Source organism: Mustela nivalis (assembly GCF_964662115.1).
Source record: "Mustela nivalis genome assembly, chromosome: 11".
Taxonomy (NCBI): domain Eukaryota; kingdom Metazoa; phylum Chordata; class Mammalia; order Carnivora; family Mustelidae; genus Mustela; species Mustela nivalis.
This window is the reverse complement of record NC_139030.1, coordinates 44,108,397-44,113,839: the sequence shown is the minus strand read 5'-3', so window position 1 is coordinate 44,113,839 and position 5,443 is coordinate 44,108,397. Positions and strand designations below refer to the sequence as shown.

General features: G+C 41.9%; 1 pseudogene across 1 annotated transcript; it reads left to right on the top strand.

Moving 5' to 3' along the window:
* Positions 1 to 2,529: 2,529 nt before the first annotated feature.
* LOC309844290 (large ribosomal subunit protein eL42 pseudogene) lies at positions 2,530 to 4,401 on the top strand (annotated as a pseudogene). Its single transcript has 2 exons — positions 2,530 to 2,617; positions 4,069 to 4,401. The product of its transcript is annotated as a large ribosomal subunit protein eL42 pseudogene (transcript).
* Positions 4,402 to 5,443: the final 1,042 nt, after the last annotated feature.

Genomic DNA, 5,443 nt, shown 5'->3' with positions numbered 1-5,443 from the left:
CTCACAGTCTAGTGAGCAAGACAGATACATATGATTACTGACAATAAAATTTGACAATAACATCATAGTATAATGGAAGCACAAGGAGAAGAAGGTTGAATGGATGAGGAGAGGAAAGCCTGGATCATGGGGAGGCTTTAGAGAGAAGGTAAGAAGGTAATATTTGAGCAGGCTTTTTTTTTTTTTTTTTAAGATTTTATTTATTTGTCAGAGAGAGTGAGCATAGGTAGACATAGTGGCAGGCAGAGGCAGAGGGAGAAGCAGGCTCCCCACTGAGCAAGGAGCCCTATGAGGGACTTGATCCCAGGACACCAGGATCATGACCTGAGCTGAAGGCAGCTGCTCAACCAACTGAGCCACCCAGGCGTCCCTTGAGCAGGCTTTTGAAGTGGGAGCTGGAGGTGTGATGAGAAGAAGACATCGCAGGCACAGCAGAGACCATGAATGAAGACTCAGGGTTGTGAATAACTATTGTGTCTAGAGCAAAAGGAGAGTAGGGCAGTGAGGGTGGCAGCTGTTATGGCCAGGGAAACAGAACGAGATCTGATTGGGAAGGGTCCTGCTGGCGAGTTTGAGTCATCTGCTACTGGAAGTAAGCAGGGGAAAATTTAATCCAGAAATACAACTTGTTGACATTATGTAGGAGGGATGGGAGAAGAAGGCAAACTGGAAGAGTAATTGAGGAAATTTGCAAATCTCTAGTTTAGGGAGGGTGAGAGTCTGACCTGAAACTGAGGCAGCAGTGATGAAGACAATGGCACACATTTGAGAATACTGCACAGGCCAAGTCCATAGTCCTTGCTAACGCATGGGCCATACAGAGAAAGTGCATGACCTTGGACAAGGGTGGATGGGATAACCCCATCAGGATGCCAAATACTGCGTGTGGCTTATAGATCAGGGAGTAGTCTTGATGAAAAACATAACAATTTGTATAGCTATGATCCAGAAACATCCTGTCCCCTACCAGTTTAGGATTGCCAGACAAAATACAGAATGTCCAATTGAATGTAAATTTCCACGAAACAGGGGCACCTGGGTGGCTCAGTGGTTTAAAGCCACTGCTTTCGTCTCAGGTCATGATCCCAGGGTCCTGGGATTGAACCCCGCATCAGGCTTTCTGCTCAGCAGGGAGCCTGCTTCCTCTTCTCTCTCTCTCTCTCTCTGCCTACTTGTGATCTCTGTCTGTCAAAATAAATAAAAGCCTCTTTGGAGAACAGTGTGGAGATTCCTCAAGAAATTAAAAACAGAACTTCCCTATGACTCTGCAATTGCACTACTGGGTATTTACCCCAAAGATATAGATGTAGTGAAAAGAAGGGCCATCTGTACCCCAATGTTTATAGCAGCAATGACCACAGTCACTAAACTGTGGAAAGAACCAAGATGCCCTTCAATGGATGAATGGATAAGGAAGATGTGGTCCATATACACTATGGAGTATTATGCCTCCATCAGAAAGGATGAATACCCAACTTTTGTAGCAACATGGACAGGACTGGAAGAGATTATGCTGAGTGAAATAAGTCAAGCAGAGAGAGTCAATTATCATATGGTTTCATTTATTTGTGGAGCATAACAAATAACATGGAGGACATGGGGAGATGAAGAGGAGAAGGGAGTTGAGGGAAATTAGAAGGGGAGGTGAACCATGAGAGACTATGGACTCTGAAAAACAACCTGAGAGTTTTGAAGGGGCAGGGGGTGGGAGGTTGGGGTACCAGGTGGTGGGTATTAGAGAGGGCACAGATTGCATGGAGCACTGGGTGTGGTGGAAAAATAATGAATACTGTTATACTGAAAATAAATAAAAAGTAAATAAATTTTTTAAAAAAAACTTTAAAAAAATTATAAAAAAAAATTTCCATGAAACAGCAAAAATAAATTTTAGTATAAGTATGCCCCAAATATTGCATGGGACATACTAGTACTAAAAGCAATGTTGTTTATCTGAACATAAAATTTAATAACCCTGTTATCCTTTTTGCCTTTTCCCCCTCCCCAGATCTGGCAACCCTACACTTGTTTGAGTGACACTGTAACAACTCATCTCTCAATGCGCTAGATGGATAACTTACCTACCCATGAAAGGGTAAGAACACAAATTATTCCCAACATGGAGATCATTTCCTATAATTTCTGTAACTTGTCTGTGCTCTGCCTTCCCTCTGCTGATTGATCATTCCTCCATCATCACTCTGTTCACCAGCCAGTTCCATGTCATCTACTCTAGTGCCCCATGTGGGACTTGCTACTGAATGACTCTCGTCTATGGCTGCCAAGCCCCACAGGGCACTTACTTTGCTGTTGCTGCCATCTGGAATCTCTCACCATCGAATCTTCCTCCATGTCTCGCATGTTTGCATTTTCTACGGTTAAATAGTGAAAAACCTTCCACACTATTTTATCTATTGTTTTATGAGGAAATAAGGTCTTTCCAGTAGGTATGTGGGCCCTTGTGATGCCCCCCCCTCCCCAGATTTATAACACCATCCAGAGAGTCAACTCAGTCTTCCAAACTTCCAGGACATTCAAGGATAATCTCACCTTGAAAGGCCCTCTTGCTCAAGCTGGCCATCACACCAGATGTGCCTGTTCTGATCGAGCCACTCTACAGGTCAGTCAGTATTTATTGCCGTAACTATGGTTTCATTCCAGCTCCCACTTTCTTATTCATTTTCATGCGGACCCTCCTTAAAGTAGCTCTTCCCTGGATTCTCTTCTAAATCAGTTACAACATCCGTGCTCGCTCCTTGATTCGTGAGTTGAGGAAAATCTTGAACATGTATTTATTGTATAACTGTGGGAGAATCCCAGTGTAACCTTTTTTGAGAACTGATTTTAAACAGGGCCAAGCAACGATTCCTCTGCAATTAAGGGCCGCACAAGTTGTTTATGCTGTAGCTACAACCAACGTCTGCAAAGACCGTCTCAGAATTTCTAGTCTGCAGTGTGTTTTCCCCATTGCTTTTATCTGACACTGGTTAATCAGAGGTTTTTGTACAGATGTGGAGAGTTAATAAAGAGTGGTTATTAACTGCTCTGGCAAGTTAATAACTTCTAAATTGGAGGGACATTATATGATAATCTGAACAAATTAATCATTTAAAAAGCAATAGCACCTTCGTCCTTTTCCAGTTTGCAAAAACCTGAGTAATGAAAACACTACATTTACGTAACACAAGCAGGAATCTAGAACAGAAACACAGCAACAGGGTACCTGTCCCACTTCCCAAGCCTGTCCTGAGAAACCTTGTCTGCCTCTCTCTCTCTCTCCTCTGGTTTGGTCATCCAACCAGCTAGTTGTCTCCACTCAGCTGCTCTGTCTGCGTTTACTGAGGACCCATTTCATGGTCCTGAAAATGCAAAAATGGCTGGACACAGCCCCACCAACAAACTATTCCAATGAGGGTGGCAAGGATGACAGGCTGGGACAGAGAGCCCAGGAAGGACAGGTCTCTTGCCTTCACTTGTGGGTCACAAGGGCACTTAAACTGAGACCTGAGAGATGCAAAGCAGCTAACCAGGTGAAGGAGTAGGAATTTGAGGTTCTCAGGGAATTGGACTTGGCAAAGACTGGAGGGCGACAGAGAGAGTGCAGGGTGGACTGACTCAAGCCGTCTGGAACACGGATGGATAAATGATAGCGTGAACAATGCTAAGAGCCCGGCTGCTATTTGCCCTTTCTAACCCAGAGAGGAAAATAAATCAAACAGTAACATCCAGCATTTCTTGAAGGCTTACGAGGTACCAGGGTTTATACTGAGCATTTTACAAATATTACTGTGTTAAGTCCTCACCAAATTTCTCAAGTTTTCCTCTCCATACTGTGTCTTAATTACAAAACTAATATATGCTTGTTGTCACATGTTAAACCATCTCAAAACCCTAACTCCTAGTAAAAGTGACAATTTGGCTTACATTCTTTCAGATATGTTTTAGTGCTCACCCAGGAAATATAAACATACAACACATCGGTGTTTGTATGAAGATGGGTTTGTACTCTCACACTCTTTTGGCAATGGCTTCCTAAGATAATAGTCTACTGCTTTCTTTCCATGCCCACAGTGCTCTTGCAAACATGGCGAACGTTCCTCAGACCCACTGGACTTTCAGGAAGAAGTGTGGCAAGCACCAACCCCACAAAAGGACACAGCCCAAGAAAGGCAAAGATTCTCTTTATGCCCAGGGAAAGGAGTGTTATGAATGGAAGAAGACTGGCCATGGTGGGCAAACTGAGCTGATTTCATGGAAAAAGGCTGAAACCACAAAGAATATTGTGTTGAGGCCTGAATGTGTTGAGCCCAACTGCAGATCCAAGGGAACGCTGCTCTGAAGAGATGTAAGAAGACTGAACTGGGAAGAAATAAGAAGAGAAAGGGCCAAGGGATCCAGTTCTAAGCTTCATATTTTGTTGCCTAATGAAGACAATAAAATCTTGGGGTTATGTTCAAAATCAGAACAATATACATGGACATCTTTCCAGGTTAATATTCATAGATCTAAATCATTCTTTTAAGCATACACATCACAGTTAACAGAAAGAATGTACCAGAATTTATTCAATTATTTCTCTACTAATAGATGTTCAAGGGCTTTGCCCCCACTACAAACAATACTGAAATAAACAAGTTTGTGAATATATCCTTAGATACTGATGCTTTCACTTTTGTAGCATAGATTCCCCCAAAGTGGGTATGCACATTGAAAACTTTAGAGATACTGTAACACTAAATTGTTAATGTTCTTTACAACCCATTCATTTTTACCTCTGCACAGTTATAGAAAATAAATTGTTTCTCCCCGCAACTCCTTTAGCTTTGTGCAGAATGATGAGGTCCTCAAGTCTCTTTTATGATCAACCTGAAGGCTTTAGACTAAATATTACATACTTGGACAATGAGACCAAAAAAATATATTGAATGATAAAACATCTCTTTATACCCACATCCCTTCATTTACTGCTGAGGGACTCCTTGCTCACTGCTGGGCTTGAGCAGGTGCTTGGTTGTCAGGCTGCCAGATTCGAGGTGGAGAAGTCATCAAATTATGAATGAATGCCTGTCATCACGGTCACATGACATGCCCCTCCTGACTGAGCTACTCTGCCATCGAGTCAAAATTTATGGCTGTAACTATGACTTCATTTTTAGAAATATAAGAAGATATATTCTTAGAACTATTTGCTCCATAATATATTTTTTAAAGATTTATTTGCATTATTTCTAACTAGGTTTGGAGAATATGGCAAAAAACTGCACTTCAGGAGAGACAAAGAGCAGAAAGATCTTAAGTCCAAAGTTATAACATAAACCTTATTCTTAAACTCAGGAATCTGTTTTCTTTTCTTTTCTTTTTTGACATAATAGCACTGGCCTTTAACTAGTGGATAGGGAAGAACCTAAAGGCTCTGCTTTTCAAATATTTAGCAGCATGGCTATGA